Below are 25629 nucleotides of genomic sequence, written 5' to 3' on the forward strand. Positions count from 1 at the left end.
GAAAACGATCTCATGCTTTCCCAGTCAGCAACAGATTGAAGCAGGATTGTGTGCTTGTTCCCATATTCTTCAGCATGATGGTTTCCCTGATGTTGTGAGATGCCTTCAATCCAAGTGAAAACAGAATGAAGATCAGCTTCTGCGATGATGGTAAACTATGAATTTGAAAAGGCTACAAGCCAAGACCAAAGTGGAGGGAGTAGAGGGTTAGTGAATGATTTTTTGTTTGCAAATGATTGTGACTCATTGTAGCCTCTGAGGCCTAGACACAAGAGAGTATAGATTGATTCTGTGCTACCTGTACTAATTTTGGCCTGACAATCAACACCAAGAAAACAGATTCTCTACTACCCAGCACCCCATCCCAGTATGTATTTATCATGGTAAATGGAGAAATTTTGAATGCTGTGGATAAGTTCACCTACCTTGGCAGTACACTCTCTAGGGCTATCCACATTGATGATGAAGTTGATGCATGTATTGCGAGAGTTAGCTCAGTGTTTGGGAGGTTTTGAAAGAAAGTGTGGGAGAGAAGTTATCAGGCTACATACTAGACTGAAGGGCTACAGAGCCATCATGCTAACTATACTAATGTATGCTTATGAAACCTGGGCAGTCTATCAGTGACATGCCAGAAAACTGAAGTGCTTCTACTTGAATTGTTGCATGGCAAGATAAGATACTGGACACTGAAGTCTCTCCAAAGCTGAACTGTCAAGCACTCAAAATTTATTGCAGAGATCATGACTTTCGAATGCCAAATGCAGGCTTACTCAAAAGACTGTTTTACAGAGAACTAACTCAAGATAAGCACTCTCATGGTGGTCAGAAGAAATGGTATAAGGGCACTCTTGGGTATCTCTGAAGAACTTTAGCCTTGACTGTGAGACATGGGAAATGCCAGCACAGGATTTTCCAGCATGGCATACCCACATTGAAATAGCATTGCACTCCATGAGCAAAGCCGAACTGCAAAAGCACAAAGGAAACATGAGCTGCACAAATCCAGAGGCACTTCCACTCTAAATATTCTAATGGACCACCTGTGGTAGTGCCTTCAGAAATTGTATTACACTGATCAGCCACAGCCAAACACACTGTATCCTGACCCTAACATCGTGATATCATTGGTCTCTTTGAAAAGAAAGGACAAACAGCATTTCTGCAGAGTTGAGCTGTCCACACACACACATGTATATATACACATAAATATATACAAATATGTATATGATGAACTCATCATCTTTCCCTCTAAATCAGGGTTCTTAACTTTTTTTATGGATCATGGACTCCTTTGGCAGTCTATTGAAGACTATGGACTTTAACAGAATAATGTTTTTAAATATTGGAGAAATGGCTAAATTTCATTTAGAAGTTAGTGAAAATTAAGATAAAATGTTTTTCTACCCAAATTTCAAACTCCATGAAATTTATAAATGACTTGGTATCTATAGCTTCCATGTTAGGAACCCTTGTTCTAACTCCACTCATCATCCCAAATTCTCCATGCTATTTGAAAGCACTCCATTCATCTAGTTTGAAGGCAAACACTGTAATTCTTGCCTAATAAGATAACTTAGATTGCATCTCTTATCTTAACTTTTTGTGCACATTTTTGATAACTGCTGTTAGACTGCAATTACTTTGAGGGCAGGTATTTTGATCTTTTGATTCCTTGACAGGTAGATCAGTGGCTTACACAGTGTTTAATATCTTAGTTTTAAAAATGAATAACTATTGAAGAAATACAAAATTTTAGAAATATTTGCATTTAATCCATCTGATACTCATGATTTTGTTATGAGGCATCTCACTAATGGTTTCTCTGTTCTCTCCTTTTGAAACTGAACTATTTTGATCGTCTATTTGGTGTTTTGTCATTGAATATTTATATTTTTGTGGATGCCAATTAAAAAATAGTAGAATCAGAGAATCAAACAATCTCAGTGTTAAAATATGTGAACATATAAACATACAGTGATTTCGTGTAATTTTCTGAAATTATCGTTTTACTTTTCTTCTTTTTCTCACATCAAATTACAAATTGAGTTAGTTCTGTTTTCAAAGTTGAGTTTGCTAATTATCAGATTCTTTTTTAAAAAATTCTATTTTCTTTTTCACAAGCATTCTTCAATTTTTGGTAAGAGTAAGACAATTATTTATGGCATAATCAGTTTTTGACTTTTAGTAATTTCTTCTTTAAGGAAAATTCCAATAAATCCTTTTAATTTTCATGTATGCCTATGCCTTTTAATCACATTTTCATTATTTACTTCTCATTTAATTGTATTAATCTACAAACATAGTACACAAAGGTTCTGCTTGACTAAATTTACTTACAACACTTTTCTCTGCATAAGGATGTGATTGATTTTTGTGAACGTTTAATCAATTAATAAATATTTGTTAAGCACTTCCTATGTGTCATGTACTGTGCTCAAAATAGGATGTTGAAGTCTATGGGATAGCAAAAAGTCTCTGTCATTCAAATGTAAGTTAATGGTGGCTCCTTGAAGGAAAGAGAGAGGTTTTTTTGTTGTTGTTGTTGTTCTCTGCTTCATTTCTTTTAATTTGTTTGTTCTATTTTGGTCTTTGTATCTCCAATCAGATTCTGAAATCATCTGTGTCCCTGTCCCTACTACCTTGTAGAATGCTTAGCACAGAATATGTGCTTAAAAATACTTATTGAATAGAATTGAATGGAATCTTTTCCCATTAGATATACTTTTTAAAGTAACATATGGTCAAATTGATTCTAATTGTATGAGAGGGAAGGATTCAAACTATATATACTTATACCGGTGATTACATTTCACTTCTCTCTTTGATAAATTTTTATTCATTTTGCTAGAAGAAATTTCAATTTCCCTTTAAAAATTCTAATAAAAATCTGTTAACCCCAGACAGAATTATTATTTAAGGATATACAAATATGTATAATAAGATACTGGACACTGAGGTCCTCTCTAGTTGAACTGTCAAACATTCAAACTTTATTGCGGAGATCACAACTTTGATGGCCTGGCCACATAGTTTGAATGCCAAATTTAGGTTTACTCAAAAGACTGTTTTACAAAGAAACTCACTCAAGGTAAGCATTCTCCTGGTGGTCCTATAAGTATCTCTAAAATGCAGTCCTTTTCTTCCAACTGTGCCATCTTTTCAGAGACATGAGTTTTTCCTTGGATCATCACCATACTATCCCTTCCTCACCTTTTTCCTGAGTTGATTATTTAATTGAACATATGAACTGTGTTTTGAAGGAAACCAGGGGTTTCAAGAAGTAGAAGCAATGATGGAGGAGAGTCCAGACACTGGGGATAGCAAAGTTAAAGGTGTGGAATAAGAAATATGGTGCTATGTGTGAGAAATAAGATGCAGGCCAATATGTTCAGGCTGGAGTTCAGTGGAGGGCCTAATGTGTAAGGAAGGGCCTAGTGTTGGAAAGGTAGGAAGGGGCCAAATTGTGACATTTTAGATGTCAAAGATAATATATTTTTTTTACATGTGGTAGGGAGCCAATAGAATTTATATAGATTCATTGGAGATAACTATTTGTCTTTAGCAGCATCATCTTTCTACTCTTGCTTTTTCTAAAGACATTATCTCAACATTTTTAAGGTCTCTAAAATATCATATATTTTGTTTCAGACTATTATTTTAATTCTGTAACTTTAAAAAAAACTTTCTTAAGTGAAGCTAATTTTTGAGTTTTATTTTCTAATCTGTTCTACCATTGGACACCTATACATTTCCACCCCAATATATGGAAATTCAATAATAAAGAAAAATGATTTGTATGTAGGCATCCTTTAACTTAGAGTTAGAAGATGCAGGCTGCATGTAAATTCTGTTTTCTGCTGCTCATATATTCTGGTACTCCATATATTTGGACCCCTAAACTTCATCTAAAAAATAAATGCCTACTCCAAATAGTATCCAAAGTCCCTTATCTTTCTGTGTTCAATAACCTATTACTACATATCATCCATGTTTTTCAGCTTCTGATAGCATTCCTATCTCTTGCATATGTGGTTTGTCTTTGTTCATTTAATGAAAATCAGGGTGAGCAGGCAGGCAAAAACATTTTAAAATTATTTACTATGTGTCAAGCACTGTGGCAAATATTTGGGGTATATATACAAGCACAAAGATTGACAGTCCATGTCCTCAAGGAGCTTATACCCTAATGGGGAAGACAACACATAAAATGATGCTAAAAAAAAAGGCATGAGGAAGAAAAGTACATATGTGGATCATACCAGACAGTCAGAAGCACAGTCAGGAAGGAAATGGAGCTTGATTGGCCCCAGACCATGCACCAAAAGGAGACATATGAAATAAACCTCACCAGTGGAAAATGGGGGCCAGCATGGAGAGGTCATTCTTTACTTCTGGTTTATGTCTCCAAGATTCCTGCAGCCATAATATCTTTTTTTCACAGTAGGAATTTTTTTTTGTTTATTTTCTCATTCTTTCAAACAAATTCCTGATTTCTAACTTTATATTTGTTCTTTTATCTTCAGTACAGCAGCTTGGAAAGGGGGTTCCAAGAGTGGAGTTCAGCAGCCAATCAGGTACTAATACTCTGAGAAGTGAAAAAGACCTTCAGGAATCTGAAAATTAAGAAGAAAAAATGCTGTGTTATTCCAGGACCTCAGGTACACCTCATACTGGGAAACCATAAGCTTTCAGTATTCTCAACATTGGTGAGATTTGGGTCTGATCAACATGCCTGTGGGCTTGCCTTTAGTTTGAGGTTAAAAAGACTACTGCTCTACTCATCCCATGTTAGTCAGCTAGAAACATCTCTTGATTCAGAGTAACAGAACTTCATGTTCCTGTTTAATCTGGGATTCTTGCTCTAGTTATTTTTATAAAGCCTTCAAATTGGGCAAAAGACTGGGACTGAGATCCCAGTGTATTCCCAGATCCAGAGTCACATAATGGCTGCTAGCTTCTCAATGTGATTTTTCCTCTGTATAAGGCCCATGACTGTTCCTCACCTTGGAATGCTACCCCTAGGTACACAAACTCTCTTCAGTCTACACAGGATCTGTGACCAGGTAACTGGATAACAAATAACAGGAGTGTCTCTGGTGCTCAGGGAGGATTAGCACCTGTGGTGTGAGGGCTTACCTTAGTAAGCTCTTTTTGGGGTTGCTCATTCACCTTTAGTGTCCACCTTCATCCAACTCTCACCTGTAGTTCCAAGAATCTGTAGCATGCACAGTGGACATAACCCAATAAAACTGTCTAAGTAGATGGGTAAATCAAGTTGAGGGTAATCCACAGGCCTCAAACCTGTTGCTGAGTTAGGAGACTATCTAGCCCAAGCATGTGAAGACTTCCCCAGGAAGAATGAGAGGATGAGAACAATTTGTTTCAATGGCCATGAAGGCAGCTGGAGCAGGTACTGTGGAGTGCTTAGAGTTCGAGCTTAATCAGATATTGAATATGTCAAAGTTATCCACTGCATCCCAGGCCATGAACACAGTAAGTAACAAAATTTCCATTTGCCACATATTTCTGCACCATGAAAAAATAAAGGCCAGAGGTATTAAGTAACATACCCAGGATCATATAAATATTAACACACCTGCCGTTTAAACTCAGGTTTTCTGACTCCAAATCCAAAGAACAGTAAAAATTTAGCATACCAGTACCTTGTAGTTGTAAAAATTCCTATGAGCCAAGATTATTCTAAATGCCCTGCAGCGTGGATTTATAGGAACTCAAAAGGAACAAGGCACATAAACTGATAAAGAATGAAAAACACACTCACATACACATATACACAGAACGATTATTGTACTACAAGCCTGCCACATAATCCTCTTTAGCTTTCTCTTCTTTTTCCCTAGGTGCATTATAGTGATTGCCCTCACTTTACTTTTCCTGATCAAGCCTGGAACCATCTCCCTCTGAGAGGCAGGGTTATTTTTCTCTAATGCTACTAACACAAACTCCCATTCCAGTGCAGTCTGGTCACTTGAAGGTCATTCTTCACTTTTCAGGGATAAATGCCTGACTGGCTGCAAAATTCAGACTGAGCTCCACTTGGAGAAAGCCCTTTTCATAGCTGCTTTACTAAGAAACATAAGACCAAATATGTAGGAAAAGAAGTGGTCTGAATTTATAGGCCACGTATTGGCCTCAGATGGGGAGGACTTGAAGCCTTTTCCTTTACACTACTGTCTCATCTCTCACCAGAATTCAGGCAATCAGGAAGGAATCAAAAGTTACAGTATTTCACAGGTTAGTGTCTTTTGAATGCATCCCAGTTCTGGCTAGGAAAGCAGAAGATTCTTCTCACCATGTAGTTATCTGGCTGGAACCAGTTATAGAATGTTGGCACGTACTCCAAAACTTTCTAAGGAACTTTTATTACATGACATCATAACTGTTCTGAGGCGCCCTACTCATCTTTTTTATTTGGAAATGACAATATCTGATGCTGATGCCTATTCACTAGGATTTCCCTTTCCTCTCATTAAACCTTTAAAGAGCAAAGTTTTGTGTGATAACATCCATACGGGTATCAGTGACATCATAATACATTGTTGGACTTAGAGTAAGGAAGACCTGAGTTCAAAGCCTTTCTTAGACACTTACTAGCTGTGTGATCATGAGCAAGTCATACAATGTTTATCTGCCTGAGCTTCTTCACCTGTAAAATGGGATAATAACACCTGCCTTCCTAGACTTCTGTGACGATCAAATAAAAAAATTATAAAAGATATAAAACATGAAAGTAGAACACAAATGCTATCATCATCATCATCAGTATTATTATTGTTGTCATTGTTAGTGAGCATGGAAATGAGGTACTGTCAGTTGAGCAATTGCTGTGCTTGTAGAAGAATTGTTGATTTCCTCACTTTATTATCACCAGATGATTCTGGAGGAAAGCTTCTGAATGTCACACTCTTGTCATTAAACTTGGACTTTTCAAGTTGATCAAAATGGCATCACATAATGCCCTATTTGCACACTGGACCTTAGGTGACACAGATATGATGGCCTCAATTATAAAAGTCTGATTCATAACTAATTACAGATATTAACTCTTACAATAAAAATAACCAAAAATGTAGTTTTAGACAGAGCAATAGAATATATCAATATTTATTTTGCCTGAAACCATGGCATTATTTTTTTTTTACTTTCCTGTCTTACCCATTCCTGACATCCAATCAGTTACCAAGGCCGGTATTTTCTCTCACATCTGACTTTTCCTTCCTATTCTCACTGCCACAACTCTAATATTAATTCAACACTAATATCTGCAGTACTCTCTAACTATTCCTTACTGTCCCTACTCTTTTTCTTCCTTCAGTCCAATGGACTGAACCATGGAAAATGAAGAGACTTAGAGATAGCTACTGGAGTCTTTTCTATCTTTCTGTGAAGTCCATGAAGGCAGTAAGGAGATTTACATGTGATCTAAACATCGAAAGAATTTCATGAAATGGGCATATATCAAAAGAACTGCTGGAGCTTTAGGTGACTGGAAGAAATGTGAAACATTTATTTATGGGGAAAAGAATAGAAAGGTGATAAGAAATGAATAAAAGAGATGAACACTGTCAGAGCAGCAGTGAAGACAGAATTAACTGCAGTGAAGAAGTGTGGAGATCTAATGGCTCCAATCAGCATGCTCATTTCTAGAATGCTTATAGTTGGCCACCTATCTAGATACTTTGTAAGATCCTTTTGGATAATTTTATCACCAATTTACTTATGGTCTCTCAGTCATTGAGATTAACTTCTTTTCTTCCCATCTCTTTCCTTTCATCCTTTACCTGCAATCCTAATATCATCAGTTTAAAATTGGAAGGAATCTTAGATTTTACATGACAGAAATGGGTCATAGTTTCCTTTTTTGTCTAGGTTCATATGAAGTTTGGACTATTAAGCAGATACAAATATGATGGGGATATAGAGTGTTATGAATTTTCTTCTTTGTATATGAAAAATTTTAATAATTAGAACCAGAAGTAGATAAGATCTCAGAGGTTATTTAGTCTAAAACCCTGCATAGATTAGTCAATTACCACGTATTAAATGCCTACTATATGCCAGGCACAGCGCTAAGCATGAATCTTATTTATAACATCACTAGCAGGTGTTCATACAGCTACTACTTGAACATCTGTGGTATCAGAAGCTTCACTACCCCCTTCAAAAAAGAAACCTATTCCATTTTGGACACTTCTAATAATCTGGAAATTTCCATTATGATGAATTAAATACTACCTCCCTGCAATTTTCACCTATTAATGCTATTCTTTCCTTTAATATCATACAGAATCATAATCAGTCTTCCAAATCCTTCCAGTCTTCAAATTCTTGAAGATATTTTTGTATATGTTCCAACTAAGTATTTTCTTTCCCAGGCTAAACACACCCACTTTCTTTGCCCAATCATTTTAGTGTATAATCTCATCGTGTTCCTCATATCCATTAATGTTTTCATGACACCCACTTCTATATATTTTCCAGTTTGACAATGTCTTTCTAAAAAGAGATACCATAAATTAGACACAATATTCCAGTTGAAGTATAGTCAGGATAAGGCAAAAAAGTATATTCTATCTCTAGTTATGATCCTGATATAGTCTCTTTTTTGCCTATGTCTGTCATTTCTATTGTTTTTGCAAAGTTTATATTTTAAAACAAAGTATATGTCTAAACACTTGTCTCTATTCTATTAAATCTCATCTTGTTAGCTTCTCCTCAGCATTCCAATCTAGTTTATTCTTTTTGAATCCTTCTTATATCAGCTGGTGTATTAGTTGAATCATTGAGAGGTCTCACAAAAATGTGATCGGCATCTTCAAACCCAGGGCCATGGAAAGAGTCCTGAAATACTCTATTGAAGAATGTCCTTCTAAGTATTTCATAAATTTGGTGTGTCAACTGTCTCTTTCTGTCAAGGTCAGACATCCTGTTTGTTAATGGCTTTCTTAAATTGTAGCAGCCAGAACTGAACATATTACTCCAGATATCAGTGTTATTATATTCTACCTGTTTGAACACTATAGAATAGCTTTTATGTAAGAATACTTTAAATGGCTGCATCAATTTATAATTTCACAAGCTTTGGTGGTCATGGGTTATTACTAACGTCAGATTTGATTCAGTCACTAGGTGGCACCATTAGGTGGTTTCATTGTGAACTCTACCATGTGATCCCATAGTACTGTCATCTACTCTAAGAAATGGACAAAATGAGAATGTTGAAAAAAAATGGCACAACTCTGGGCTATAAGCAGCAATGCTTCCATCATGTTTTGGATTCCATTTGTGAAACTGGAACCTCCGAACAATACCTGCTAGGGAAAAGCAACTTTTTAATTACTCACCCAGTGAATTTTTGTTTGGTGAGTGATCTTATGTTAAGGCACCATGAGGCATCACTAGATAGTTATGAATAACACAGACAAAAATTAGTAGCTCTGAAGCACTATAGTATATTGTTATAGGAAAAAATAATAAACTAACATCCAACAACTAGGATTATAATATGACTATAGGATTTCAATAGATGCAAAACTCTCAGGAGAACTTTTGAATGATAATAACAAAAACAGTAACAATAAGATTTCATGCATCACCATACCAAAACATATAAAAGTCTTCTAACTCATTTGCTGATGCTTCATTAATACACACACACACACACACACACACACACACATGAGGTTCTTTTCCCCTTAAAATATTATTGGTATCTCATTTCTTTTTAGCATCTTTATATTTCTAATACATACTCCCCCCTTACAGAGAACTAAAGATAAAACAATGAAAGAAAAAAAAAGTTAAGTAAAAATCGCTAAAACATCATTCAAGTCCAACAAGATATGCTGTGTTCCACTCCCAGGCCTGTGTCCCTTTGCAAAGAAGAGGGGAGCTGAGGGCAATGCATTCTGATATCTTTTCTTAGGAGCAAAGCTTGATCATTATCATTATGTATTAGGTGCATTTATTTCTTTACAACATTATTAACCAAATCAAGCCTCTAGTAATTTTTATTTCTCTTTCAGGAAAGTCTTCTTAGTGCTTGTTTTGGGTGGGGAACTATCCTGGACTGCTTCAACTTTGGTTTCAAAATTATTCCTACTTTACCTCTCCTCTATTGTCTAGAATTTTTCAGCAATGTTCTGTCTGGTGTGTAACAAGATTAGTTGTGAGATTCACTACTTCCTTTCTCCTGATGAAGAAAGCAGATCTCTTTCCTACTCTTTGAAGCTCATGATAGGACAGCAGTTTCATGACTAAGCTCCCTTTTTCCCAAAACAGAAGCCCCCCTCCACAACTGCCTTTTACCCCAGCTTTCCTGGTGAAACTACTTTCTCCATTGAAACTTGATTGACCCCAGTTTCTCTGATGTAGCTTTCTATTCTATGGCTAATAAAAAACCTCAAGCCATGTGGGCTAGGGACCACTCAGACTTGGTGGGTGCTTGAGACCATGCAAATCACTATACCCTTATAACTAACTGACCAGACAAATTTCCAGATGGAGATGAGGGAGGCTGGGTCCAGAGCCAGATAAATATCTACAGAGTTATTTCTATGTCTGTCTGTCTGTCTGTCTGTCTGTCTGTCTGTCTATCTATCTATCTATCTATCTATCTATCTATCTATCTATCTATCTACTTGTTGGATATCCTTGCTATCTTCAAGCAAAGTAAATTTCCTCCTTTGTTAGCTATTCATTGACTCACAAGTGCCTCATTTCATCCCAGTGTTGAATCTTAATTAAGAAAATGCTGCTTTCAGAATGGTGCATACAACGAAGCTTCCTTCTCTATAAAATAAGTAGGCTAGATTAAATCAGGGGTTCATGAACATATATAGTATATATGCATATATATATAGGGCAAATTAAATATACACATTTTAATATATAAATAAACACACACATGCATATATAGATACACACATATATGTATGTGGATACACATATAATAATAAATATATTTTAATGTATTTGATTTCCTTTGTAATTCTATGCATTTTATTTTATGCATTGAAAAATATTATTCTGAGATGGGGTTGATAGGCTTCACTGGACTCCAAAAAGTTCACTGACATAAGAAAGTTAAGAATCCCTAAACCAACTGGTCTTTGCTATATCTCCCAGCCTTAGCTCTATGATGCTGTGAGATTACTCTTCCACTGTGAAATGGACATCACCCAGTCATGAAGAAAATAATTCCTTAAAAAAAGTGTTGTCATCCTATAGTGCAATACTAAAAAGTTTAATTAGAGAAGACAAATTATTTCATTATAGAAAAAAAGGAATTCATTTCAGTCAGCCTTTATATGGCTACTATTTGATCTGTCCCTTGTTATAGCTGACCCATTGTACTGTGAATGTAGGACAGCAGGGGATAATTGGTAAAGCTTATCAGTTACTTAATACATAGCCAAATAAAGGCATTCAGATTGAGAAGCAACACAATTTCTCCCTTCTTAATACATTTCTTGTGAAAAAGTTGCAGAAAATCCAATTTAGAACTGTCAGAGATAAACTTAACATCTTTGATAACCTCACAACTATATTGTAAAGTTGTGATATAGCAGGTCAGGAAATATTATTAAGACAATATTTAATATAAATCTTTTAAAATAGAGAATTATTAGTTTCCATCATTTTAAACTGATTTCCACCAATTGAGCTCTCAGGAGACTCAGACTTTTGTTTTGGTCTTTTGTACACCTTGTTAGCCATTCATTTTTTTTTCAAAGAAGACCAATAACATCACAACTTGGAGTAAGGGTATGGTTTGTTTGGCTGTGACTGATTAGTCCATTGTGAGTTCAGAAGATGCTACATTAGCATCTGAACTATGTAGCCAGCTCATCAGAGTTGTACTATCTGATAGGAAGTTTGACTGCTTGGCAGTTCAGCTCTAGAGAGAACCTCATTGTTCAGTACCTTTTCTGTCCAGGTAATCTTCAGGATTTTCCTGAGGCAATTTAAAAGGAAGCATCACAGTTTTCTGGTATGGCACTTGAATAGACTTTCCAGGATTTATAGGCATAAAACAGAAAGCAGGATAGCTATGTAGACCTTCAGTTTGTTATACACCCAAATACTTCTCTCTAACACTTTCTTGCAGAGCCTCCCAAATGCTGAGCTAGCTCTAAAAATACAAGCAGGACCTCATCATCTATGTAGACTGTCCATATAGATACGCCTAGTAACACCTAGTAAAATACTCTGGTTTTTTTGGAAGTCTTCACTAACTAAATTAGAAGACTAATCCTAGTATATGGAATTAGATTATTAGAATCTGAAGAATTTGAGTCCCATACAAATGAGAAAAGTAAACATTAAGTAACCTAAATAAAAGGTTCATAAATAAAGCCAAGAGATAATAGGAAGAAAATTGGTATAAGGGAGTAACTGAGTTTTTATAATATGCCAAAATATCTTTGTCATTGATGTTTCTATTTTGATGTGATTTTGAAAAAAGTTGTGTTCTTAAAAATATGTTAATTTGTGAGCTGATCTTTTCAGCTAATTATAACACTTCTTGCTATTATAATTTTTGATAAGACAGAAATGATAATGAACTATTCCAGAGTTTTATTTATCTTCAGGATTTTAACCTCTTATCCTCATTTGTCCTAGAATTCACTTAATTGCTATTTCTCAGTTCAATTAAACAAAATTATTTATGTCTTTTTATTTAGCTTTCTCATAGTTACACAGGACAAAGAACTTGACCTTAATTAACATTTTAAAGATAGCATATGTGTATCCGACAGTAACATTTGGAATATAATTCTTTCTTGGATTACTATTATTTTTTTCACTTTGAGAACATAATTTGTTATCAGTGTTACCAAATTAAAATAGTTCCTAATTTATTTATATTCATCACAGAAAAAAATAGAAGAAAGTAGAAAATTGATCATAAAATCAGACCAATTTGAACCTAAATAAGACATATTAAGAATTCCTTCAGGGATTTGGTTGTATTAACTTGTAGACAGGCAGACTTTGAGAGTTGGACTCATGTGGTAATGTCAATAATTTGAATCCAAACTTCTCAAGTGGAATTATGAGTAATGTGTCAAATTATTTTACTAGCATTCAAGAATTTGAGCTTTCTACCTGATTAGGGATGGAAAAAAGATATCCTTCCTATTGCCCATGAAAACCTTCCAAGAATATCTCATATAAGTTTTCTTGACTGCAACAAAACCACTTTATTATGGATTCAAGGATTTATAAAAGTAAAAGAAAATATTGTTCAGAAACTTCCCTAAGAGTCCCTTGCCAAGGGGACCTCTGGAAGCCAAGATGGTGGAGTAAGCAGTAAATCACTAACTCACTCATATTCACCTCCAAACAACCATAAAATAGTGCCCCCAGATGAATTCTGGAAAAATAGAATCAGAAAAAAGACAGGGTGAAGCAATCTTTTAGCCCAAGAAACTTGGAAACTTGGCAGGAAAGAATTGTCTCACTCTGGTAAATGGGGAGCAAAATCCAGGACAAGAAGCATTGTAACAAGCCAGTAGGAAGTCACACCTCAGCAGAAGAGTAAGAGATCCTGAGCCCCAGTGTAGTGGAGCAGACAAATTTGAATACCAAGAACCTCCACATGCATCAGCATAGCCAAGGGAATGGGCAGACTCCAGCAGCCAGACCACCACAAGCTTCAGCATAGCCACTGGCAAACAGGCAGCCTCCAGTGATCAGACCTCCATGTGCTTCAGTGTAGACCTTGAGAAACGCTAAAACACACCTGTCCCAGCATATGCCAGACAGCAGCACTAGAATCCTGGTTCAGCATGAGGTAAGCTGTCAGACCGCTACAGCTGCCAGCCACATCAGCCACCCCTCAACGTACCCACTCAGCACAGCACCAGATACAAAGTTTCCCCATGGGCCTCAGGGCAACATCAGTGCAACACCAGGTAAACAGCCAGGGCTTGTAGACACTGGCACAAGAAGCCAGAGACAGTGCCTCTACCATCCTTGGAGCAGAGCTCAAATTTAAAAGAAAGGAAAAAGGCCAAAAAAAAAGAGTAAAAAGCAATAATAAAAAAGAATCTGACCATAGAAAGTTATGTTAATAGGAAAGATCAAGACACGAACTCAAAAGAGGACAACAATGTCAAAACACCTATGGGCAAAGCCCCAAAGAAAAATAGGAAGTAGTCTCAAGCTCAGAAAGAACTCATGGAATAGCTCAAAAGGGAGATTAAGACTCATATAAGAAAGGTAGAAGAAAAATTGGGAAAAGAAATGAGAATGATGCAAGACAATTATGAAAAAAAGAGTCAACAGCTTGGAAAAAGAAAACAACTGCTTAAAAAACAGAATTGGCCAAATGGAAAAGGAAGTAGAAAAGATAACTGAGAAAAATAACCCCTTTAGAGTTAGAATTGAGCAAGTGCAAGCCAATGGCTCTATGAGACATAAAAAATTCAAGCAAACAAATTCAAAAGAATGAAAAAATAGAAGAAAATGGAAAATACCTTATTGGAAAAACAACTGACCTGGAAAATAGATTGAGGAGAGATAACATCGGAACCATGAGACTACCTGAAAGCCATAATCAAATGGAGGGCCTGGACAGCATCCTTCAAGAAATTATTAGGGAAACCTGTCCTGATATCCTAGAGCCAGAGGGCAAAATAGGCATTGAAAGAATTCAAGTTTCACCTCAGGAAAGAGATCCCAAAATAAAAACTCCAGGGAATGTTATAGCCAAATTTCAGAACTATTAGGTAAAGAAAAAAAAAACATTGCAAGTGGCTAGAAAGAAACAATTCGAATGTTGGGCAGCCATAATCAGGGTTAAGCAGGACTTAACAGCTGCAGCATAAAAAGATCAGAGGTTATAGAACATGATATTCTGGAAAGCAAAGGAGCTAAGACTACAACCAAGAATCACCTACATAACAAAATTAAGCATAATATTTCAAGATAAAAATGGTCATTCAATGAAATACGCTTTCAAGCTTTCATAAGGAGATCAGAATTGAACAAAAAAAAATTGATATTCAATAACAAGACTCAAGAAAAGCCTAAAAAAGTAAAAAGGGAAAAGAAAACACAAGGATTGAATGGAGATGAACTGTTTACATCCCTACATGGGAAGATGATACTGGTAATTCTTAAAAATTGTACCACTAATAGTGCAGCTAAATGGAATATACATAAACACAGTGTATGTATATAAGCTGCCAAATCATCAGTTTATAAGGTGAATTTGAGGGAATGGTGTAAAAATAATTAAGGGATGAGAAAGAGGAGCACACTGGGTGCAGAAGGAAGGGAGAGCTACAATGGGGTAAATTATTTCACATGAATTGGTGCAAAAACCTTACTACAGAGGACAGAAAGATGGGAGGGTAGGCAATGGGCATCACTTGAACTTTGAGTGTTGGCTCAAAAAGAGCATATTATGCAGTATTGGTTGAATACAAAAATCTATCTTACCCAACAGGAAAGTAGGAGGGGGACAAATTAAGTAAACTGTGGTCAGGGACTGACAGAAGAGAAGGCCAGAGGAGTTGGTAGACAGAGGAAAAACACTGTCAAAGAGGCAAAGAGTGAATGGAGAGAGAGGACAAAGAGGAGGAAAAATGGTATGGAGGGAAATACACAGATAGTAATCATAATTGTGAATGTGAAGGGGATGAACTCTCCCATAAAATGGAAGTGGGTAGCAGGGTGGATCATAAACCAGAGTCCTTCTCATTTCTCAAACATATAGAGAATTGAATCAAATTTATAAGAATACAAACCATTCCCCAATTGATAAATGGTCAAAAGATATGGGCATGCAGTTTTCAGATGAAGAAATCAAAACTATCTATAGGCATATGAAGAAGTATTCTAAATAACTATTTATCAGAGAAATACAAATTCAAACAGCTCTGAGGTACCAACTCACACCTATCAGATTGGCTAATACAACAAAAAAAGAAACATGACAAATGTTGGATGTGGGAAAAATGGAGTAACTAATGCACTATGGTGGAGTTGTGAACTCATCCAACCATTCTGGAAAGCAATTTGGAACTATGCCCAAAGGGCTTTATAACTGTGCATTTCCTTTGATCCAGCAATATCACTACCATGTCTGAATCCCAAAGAGATAAGAAAGGGGGAAAAAAGACATATAAATGCAAAATTTTAAAAGCAGCCCTTTTCATGATGGCAAAATATTTGAAATTGAGGGGATGCCCAACAATTGGAGAATGGCTGAACAAACTGGTATATGAATGTAATGGAATACTGATTAGCAGACAGGTTTCAGAAAAACCTGGAAACACTTTTATGAACTGATGGAAAGTGAAATGAGCAGAACCAGGAAAACATTGTCCACAGTATCAGCAACATTGTGCGATGATCAACCATGAATGACTCAGCTCTTCTCAGCCACACAATGATCCAAGACAAATACAAAGGATTCAGGAAGGAAAATGCTATCCACATCCAGATGAAGAACTGATTGTCTCTGAATGCTGCTCAAAGCATAATCTTTTCATTTATTTTATTCTTTTTAATATTTTCCCCCTTTTGATATATTTCTTCTTTCAAAACTGTGACTAATATGGAAATACATTTTACAGGATAGCATTTGTATAACCTATGTCAAATTGTCTACCATTTTTGGGAGATCAAAGGGGAGGAAGGAAGGGAGAAAAACTTGGAAGTAAAAATCTTTTAAAATAAATTCTAAAAATTGTCTTGACATGTAATTTGGGGAAAAATAAAATACTATTGAAAAAAGATTAACTTGCCAAACAACCTATTCTGGCATTTTTAAGCTTATGGTGCTCATAGTCTCTTTAAAACATGATTAAGCCCTTATGTATCAGGATATAATTATTCAAAATAAAATGCCTAGATAGAGATGGTAACTTCTTCCCTACCTCTCACCCCCTCACCTGGCTAGTCAACTTCTTGGCTATTGTATTCAGTTCTGCATTTTCAGATGAAAACTGGATTCCTGGAGTCAGCTTGATAGCAGATTGTAAAATTTTCATTGGGAGTGTGTGCTCCAAAGAAGTCAGCAAATTTTGTATGTCAGATCTTTGTTTTTCTTTTTCCCAGTTGTCTAAACTTGAGAAAATGATGAAGAAAATGTTAATAATTCAGCTTAAACTTGAAAATACATTGTTTGGAGAACCGATAGTTAAACATTTACCAGCGTTTCTCAAAGATATAGGCAAAGAAAAAGACAGAATCAGAAGCTGATTAAAAAACATATCATTTAAGGAATTGTATAAGAAACTAGAGAGTAGCTGGCTGGCTCAGTGAATAGAGAGCTGGGCTTGGAGTCAGGATAGACCTGAATTTAAAACTGGTCTCAGACATTTACTAGCTTTGTGACCCTGGGCAAGTCACTGAACTTCTGTTTACCCAAGACCACTGGGAAACATAGTAAACTACCCCCAGTATGTCTGCCTAAAAAACCCCATGGCAGGTTATGGTCCATGGAGACATTATTAAACAACAAAAACATAAGAAACTAGAGAGTTTAATTCATAGAAAGATAGATTCAAGAGGGATATGATCTTCATTTTTAAGTATTTGAAGAGATGTTGTGTGGAAAATGGATTAAACTTATTCTTCTTGACCCTAGAGGGAAGAACTAGAGACTAATCAGTATTAGTTCTTATTGGGCCACTTTCAGCTGAATATAAAGAAATATTTCCTTAAAAATATAGCTGTTCAAAAATGAAATAACCTGCCATGTGATGGTTTGTCACTGGAGTTGTTTAGCTAGAGACTATACGATATCCTGCCAGAGACAGTGGGAATTCATTCTAGAGGTAGGTGTTGGAGTGGTTGGCCTCTAAGGTGCCTTTCAACTTTGGGCATCAAAAATTCTATAATTTCATGTCAGCCAATTCGTGGCTGTCATTTCATCCCATTCAGAGGTGTCAAACACACAATCTGAAGGTTACTTTGTAGCTGTAACACTCCCCAGTGCAGACAAATTAAATGTAATTTAAATACAATTGAGAAATAATTAACAAAATCAATGACTTGTCCAGTTTCACAAAAGAAGTTTCTAAAGAGGAATTTGAACCCAGTTCTTCCTGATTCCAAGTCCAGTGTCTTCACAACTATATTATGCCTCCTTTCAGCCTCCTGCAGCCCTCCATGCTTTAAAAATATTCTCTTCCAATTCTACAATTAGAAAGATATTAAAGTTAATAAACTTTTCTTTCAAAATGGGATTACCCATGGAGAGGTCTGTCCTCTCTTCTCACATGACCAGGAGAGTAAAGGCCACCCACATTGAAGGAAAACAAAAGTTCCTTATACATTTTCTTACATTGGAGGACTTCATAAATGAGTCCTGCTTACTATCATTAATATCTTTTCCATTGTTCTGGCGCCAGTCCCCATAAGACCACGAAGGCCCATTGATTTGCTTGGCACAAATGGGAGCCACAAGGCACAGAGCTGCATTACACAGAGGCTGAAATAGAGCATTTACCTAAAACCAATTGCCAGAGAGAAGATAAAAACTCAGAACTTCTGTGTACTTTGGTGTAAGAATATGCCATAAAATCAATGCCCCATGTCTATCCTGACACATCAGAGATCTTGGATTCCAAGCCTCCCTCATATTCTTAAGCAATGAACAGAGTTGTATATCTAGTCCCTAAATGGCAACAAAATCTCAAATTTATATAGTGCTTTCTAGAGAAGAAACATCTATGTCAGATAATATAAGCATCATGCATATTGTGTATTTGAGAAGACTGACACTCAGAGAGGATATGACTTGTTCTGGGTCACATAGATAGTACATTTCTGATAGGGAGTCCAGCCCACATAACTGTAAGTAAAATAATGGTTTATCCATTTTCACAAGTATTCTATTGGAATGTTATGACTAGGTTTAGAAAAACTTCACTACATTAAAGAAATAATTACAATGCATTCAAGGTGGCATTTCATTAATTACCTGAGTACCTTTGCAGAAATGGTCTCTCATGCATGGAACATATGACCTCTTTATCCCTGTCCTTTAGAATACCAAGCTTTCTTTAAGCCACCTTCTATTGGATGCCATTCCTTATCCTTCTACCTGTTGATGCTTTCTCCTCATCAGAATAATGTTATACATGTTTTATGTCTCCTCTACTCCCAGTAAATTATCAGCTCCCTGAGGCAGGGAACTTTTGTCTTTGTACCCTCAGGGCATTGTGCCCAGTGCCTGACCCATAGTATTTACCAAAATATGCTGACTGGATTGGGTCACAGGACTCAGAGGGGCTTCATCAATTCACAATTTTCCTTTTCCATGGAAAGCAAATTCACACCATCTGCTTTCCTAATCCCTGTTATTGAGTCACCATTTTTCAAGATGAAAACACTTTTTACTTTATTTCTGCTTATAAGTGTTTATTTCCAGGTAATCTTTAACTTCAGTCTTCATCCTCCTTTGTCCTCCTATTATATTGTGCTCTCTAGAACCTAATTCAACTACTAATAAGCTCACCTTTATTCTATATGTCTTCCTCTTATAATCTTTCTATCTTTTGCTAGCCACAGAATCTTAGCTCTGTCCAGAAGATACTTTATCTCTTATCATCCTGCCTGAGTTTGTTCCTTTCTCTCTCCCTAACTTTATCTGCATGGGGAGCTAAAAGATGCAGTGACAGAACACAAGACTGCAATTCAGGAAGATGTGAGTTCAAAGGTGATATCAGACATCTGTGTGACCCAGGGCAAGTCACTTAAGGATATTTGCCTGTTTCCTCATCTGTAAAGTGAGCTGGAGAAGGAAATGGCAAATCACTCCAGTATCTTTGCCAAGAAAACCCCAAATGGGGTCAGGAAGAGTCACTGACTGTGACTGAAAAAAAAGAACACTCACCACCACCACCACCACCACCACCAAACCTTCTCTGGAAAAGAGAAAGAAGGAGATATTGGTTTTCTTACTCTTCACTGACATTTACTGCTCTTCTCTCTTCTTTAAGTTCTCTATTTATCATCTGATTCAAATCCTTCTTTCTTAATTATGCTGACCTTTTTGCTTTCTCCAGAGTTTCAGTGCCATTGTGATTTTTAAGGTCTCCTCTAATTAAAAATTCTATCCTTGCTATCTTTCCCTACCACCCTGACCCCTAAAACTTTTTTTCATCCTCACTTTTTAACCTGGAATCTCTTCAGCTTTCTCCTTTCCCTAGTCTGGCCTCTCTTTCCTCCATCCAAATTATGGTCCCCATAGTTAAATACTTCAACTCTGGCTCTACTGCTTCTACCTGTGTGACCTTCAATAAATCTCTTAACTTTTCTAAACTTCAGTTTCTTCATCTGTAAAATGGAAAGAGGAAGGAGGAATGGGATTATGTAATCCATAAGGTCCCCTTCAAGTGCTATGTTACCATGGTATTCTCTCTACCTCACTCTGGGAGAACCTGAGTGGAAGAGGGAAATGAAAAAAAAAAAGAAGAGAGAGGAATAGTCATTTCAACCCATTAGATTATTTGGTGCCCTTCTTACCTCTGCTACCACCACCACCACCACTACAACTCCCCCCCACACGCACCTCTTCCCTCTCCTTTACTATCAGTACAGAGTGATATTCATGGATTTTTATACTGGTGTTGAGCCGTATGATGTATTCTCTAAATGTGAAAGGTCTCCTGTATTTATGAGGAAACTACTAATTTTTAAAACTGTATATTTTTTCTCTAGAATGGAGTATGTATGCTGCTGAGTAATGGTAGTTTACAGATAAGCTAGTTATATATATTGTAAATGATCACATCTATTCCAACTGCTGTATACCATCTGTTTATTTAAATATTAGGACTTCTGCACAGTTGAAACATCTGTGCCCAGATATATATCTTTATATAGTTCTGGGAAAATGCTGACAAAAATGGAAAATAAAAGAGAAGCCAGTGAAATTTAAAAGTACGTTAGTACATCAAATTCACGTAAATTCAGCTTTCTCTTTTCTAAATACATCTGCTGGCTTTGATGTAATTGTAAAAACTCATCAAAATCCTAGTAACAATAACACATTTTAAGAAAAATGGATTAAATAACCTAAAGGCTTAAAGTTCATAAATTTGTCCTTAAATAAAATGCTTGATTGACAATGTTTTTTTGGCTGAGTTTAACATTATTATGACACAAACAACACAAATTACTTAGTCTTTCATAACAATATCTTAATATGATTTCATTGGTGTACAGAATCCTTTCATGGCCACAGATCACAACATATTTTTTTTGACAACAGAATATCTTCAGGAATTGATTGAACCCAAAGATATTTACTCTATACCAATCTAATTTAGGTGTTTATAGTGCTTTTTATTAAGATACTTCACATATTTGATAAAATCCTGTACTAGGAAGAATGTTGGATTTGGAGTTAGGAAAACCTGGGCTGGAATCCCATTCTCTCTACTTAGTAGCCATGTGATCCTGGGCAAATCAATTAACTTTATTGTTCTCTATTTCCCTCACCTGTTTAATAGGGATAATTGCATGTGTGTATAAATACACACACATTATTATTATATATTAAATATGTATAATGCTAAGTATAGCATTATTCTATGGGATGAGTTGGAGGACTAAATGAGATGAACCATTGCAATTTGCAAACCTTAAAACACTATATAAACAATATAAATTTCACCTTTTATGAGGTAGTAAAATATATTATTTCCATTATTTTTTCAGTTGAGAAAATTGAGGCAAAGTGAGGACTACCAAAATTCCCAAAGCTAATATGATAAATGTAAAAACTGGGACTTGAAAACTAGGTTTTCAAAATCTAATTCTAGTATTCTTCCTCTTATTCTTTCTTTTTTTTTTTTGCAAGGCAATTGGGGCTAAATGACTTGTCCAGCACCACACAGCAAGTAAATGTCAAGTGTCTAAGATTAGATTTGAGCTCAGGTCCTCTTGACTCCAGGGCTGGTGCTCTATCCAATGTGCCACCTAGCTGCCCCATGTTCTTCCTCTTTTATTGCAGTTTTTCTCATTATCAACTCTAAGAGAGTGAAGGGAATTAATGAAATTATAATTGTATTAATTACTGTAAAAGCATTTTATGTTAACAAAAACCCAAAATGGATGGAGAAGGGAAGCATTATAAAATTTAGCACAATACAAGGACATGGAGAAAAATGACACAAAGTGAGAATTGATGCAATTACCACAAAATTTAGATTAAATGAAAAAAAAATGGGATGAAAAAAATAACCAGAAGACTCAAAGCACTGGAATCTTCTGTTACTTACATTTTGCTTTGTGTATCATAGAATCAAAATCACTGACTTTGAGAGGTACGGCACCTTAACGGACACAGTCTGATATAAATATGAAATGAGTTGCCTTTGTAACATACTTGACAAGTAGTCACTGATACTGTAAATGAAGAGGGTCAATCTGAGAGAGGGAGCTCATCATTTCTCTAGTCAGCTTATTCTACTTTTGGATAGCTCTAATGCTTATGAAATCTTTCCTGACATCAAACTTAAATTTGCCTCTGCAATTTCCACTCTGTTGCTTCTGGTTCTGTCTTCTGGGGTCAAACAAAGCAAGTCTAAATTCCTCTTGTCCATGACAGCTTTTCAAATACTTGAAGACAGCTATCATGCCCCTCCTGTGTCTTCTCTTCTTCAGGATAAAAATGTCAATTTCCTTCAATTAGTCTCCATATGACATGGACTTGTGGCCCCTCACCTTCCACTGACTCTTTCCATCTTAGCTATGTCCTTTTTAAACTTTGGTGCTCCAAGCAGAAATACAAGATTCCTACTGCTGTTTTCCTAGGGCACAATACATGGAGACTTGTTCCTGGAAGCTGGATCCCTTTTAATGTAGCACAAGATTACATTAGCTTTTGGCTGCCACATCACATTTCTGACTCATAGTGAGATTTGCAGTCCACTAAAATTCCCAGATCATTTTCCTGAATATTATTTTTCTTGAATAGCTCTTATGGGAAATCAATGAAGAAGAAAAATAAGAAAGATGCACTTGTATGAGGAAACATGTGGAATCTTATATTCAGGTCCTGGCTTGGCCACTCATTGTATGATCTTGGACAAGTCATGTCATTTCTCTGGTGCCAACTATGTGCCAATCATTGTATTGTGTTGGGGATACAAAGGAAAGTAAAAGACTCTCTACTCTCTGGAGATGATTCTGTGAATATTTGCAGGGTAGAGGACACATAAAAGCCCCTTGCTCTTCTTAAGAATTTAAAGCTTGTTAGTTATGTCTGCATTAGCACTGAAGAAGAGAACTAGATTTTCCGGATGAGCTGGTTCTTTCTTTGTGGAAAATCTTGGTAGGCAAATACGCCATGGATGTTTGGTCATTAAGAATTCTCCAAAGACTTTAGATAGTCTGATAATGTTGCTGTTAAAACCAAAATGCCTTTAAATTCAGGGCGCTATGAAAACCATGGTTATCAACTGGAAAACTATCCTCCAGGACATCTTGTGAATAGTAATGCTTATGTACCTTACCCAGATCCTTACTGTCCTTCAGTAGTGCCATAATACATCCCAAGAGTTCTTACTTACACTTCGACACCAGCAGAAGTCCATTTATAGCAAAGATCTTCATCTAGGATAGTGTTTACTTCAAGGGCTAAGAAAATCATATGTATTGCCATTAGCATTGGGGTAATACAAATTGGTGCTGTGATTGCAGCTATCTTTCTTTGTAAGTTTGTGAAAAACAGCTGCCCAAATTCTGGAATAGAATGTGAAGCCTCAGGAATTTGTAGCAGTCTAACTAATTGGTATGATGGAATATCATATTATCCAATGGTGAAGATGAGAAGCACTGTGTTCACCTCTATGGATCAAAATTTATCCTTCAGTTTTACTCAATTCACAACAATCCTGATATCCTGTGTGCCAAGATGATTGGAATGATTACTATGGAAAGATACCATGCGAAGACATCAGGTATAACATTGATAGTTTTCACTCTAGTCAAAGAATAACAGATGATAGTAGTATCACAAGCTATATGAAGTTGAACCTGAGTGCTGGAAATGTAGATTTATATGAAAAACTCTACAGTAGTAATGTCTGTTTCTCAAAAACAGTGGTATCTTTGTGATTCGCAGAATGTGGCACAGCAATGAAGGTGAATAGATTGAATAGATAGTAGGTGGGACAAATGCTGCCTAGAGGAACGGCCATAGCAAGTCAGCCTTCATGTTCAAGGTGTCCATATTTGTGGTTGCTCTATTATCACTCCTTAATGTAGGAAAGAGCTTTCCAATCCCCAGTATTGGACAACATTTGCAGGAATTTTGAAGCAGTCTGTGATGTTCTATGGAAAGTGAATATAAAGTGCAAAAATAATTTCTCATCCAAGTTATGATTCTAATACAAAAAAAAATGATGTTGCTCTTATGGATTCCAAACACCATTCATATTTAATGAAAGAAAAGTAAGACCAGCATGTTTGCTAACTGAGGCAATGATGTTTGAACCCACCCAATCATGCTAGATATCAGGATGGGGTGCAACCCATGAAAAAGATAAAGACTTCAGACAAGTTGAATGAAGTTATCGTGTCCATAATAGAACCTTGGATATGTAATAGCCAATATGTCTACAATAACAATCTTGGCATGATTTGTGCTGGTGTTCTCAGAGAGAAAATTGATTCCTATGAGGGAGAGAGTGGGGGTCCTTTAGTCCCTGAGAAAAATTCACCATGGTAGTTGGTTGGTGATACAAGCTGGGGATCTGGATGTGCCAAGGCAAAAAGACCTGGAGTTTACAAGAACCTGACTCATTTTTACCAACTTACAGACCAATTTAAAGACAGGATTTACCAACAAATGTAGGTAAACAGGTGATTAATCAAGGGGTAGATTTTCTGTACATTATATATCATTAGAATAATTCACATATACTTTAATTTTTATTAAATAGCAAATTCAGTTGTCCTTGTTTTTCCTCTTTACAGTTCTGTGCAGGCTATAGTAACTTTTTTCCCCCTGGTTCTCACTGTAAACACAATGTACCTGAACTTTAAGTGTTACTGATTTGTCTGAACTGAATGCTAAATATTTCTTGGAGTGTGGAGACTTGTGAATCAAATTGGAATGATTCATTAGCATATGGTTTATGTTCATAATTGAGAAAATCACTGATTGTTGCACAGTAATGTTTTCTAATAATGTAGGTATTGTGTAGCACAACAGTGTGTATTTAACTAAAGATATTGATTAGAATCACTCAGTGCTAATTGACTTGAAGTGGAACATGATTCAGGGGAGGACAGGTAAGTCTTCCTAGGTGAGAATAATGTGAGAGTACCCCAGCAGTACATTCACATGAAGCCTGATAGCTTTCTCAGAAGTATTTGTCAATTTTCTTTTTTAGTAGCATTGTGCATTGGCTATAAGTGAATAATTAACTTAATTTCCTTTTGATCCCTGATGTACCTCAGTTTTATGTAGTAGCCACTTGAGTAAGAATGGCTTTCCTTTCTCTGCTATTCAACTCCTCTGGCGTTACCTCTCTACTCCTCCCACAACTCCACCCCACCCTCACTCATCTATTTGGAAATTTCACAGATTCTTCCCCGTGTAAAGTGGAGATGGGTGTTAGGTTTACT

General features: G+C 36.2%; 1 pseudogene; it reads left to right on the forward strand.

The window, feature by feature from the left end:
* The first annotated feature begins 147 nt into the window (after positions 1 to 147).
* On the forward strand, positions 148 to 24853 carry LOC110193558 (transmembrane protease serine 2 pseudogene; annotated as a pseudogene).
* Positions 24854 to 25629: the final 776 nt, after the last annotated feature.

The sequence above is a fragment of the Phascolarctos cinereus genome, unplaced genomic scaffold, assembly GCF_003287225.1.
Source record: "Phascolarctos cinereus isolate Bilbo 61053 unplaced genomic scaffold, phaCin_HiC Scaffold_4;HRSCAF=312, whole genome shotgun sequence".
Lineage (NCBI taxonomy): Eukaryota > Metazoa > Chordata > Mammalia > Diprotodontia > Phascolarctidae > Phascolarctos > Phascolarctos cinereus.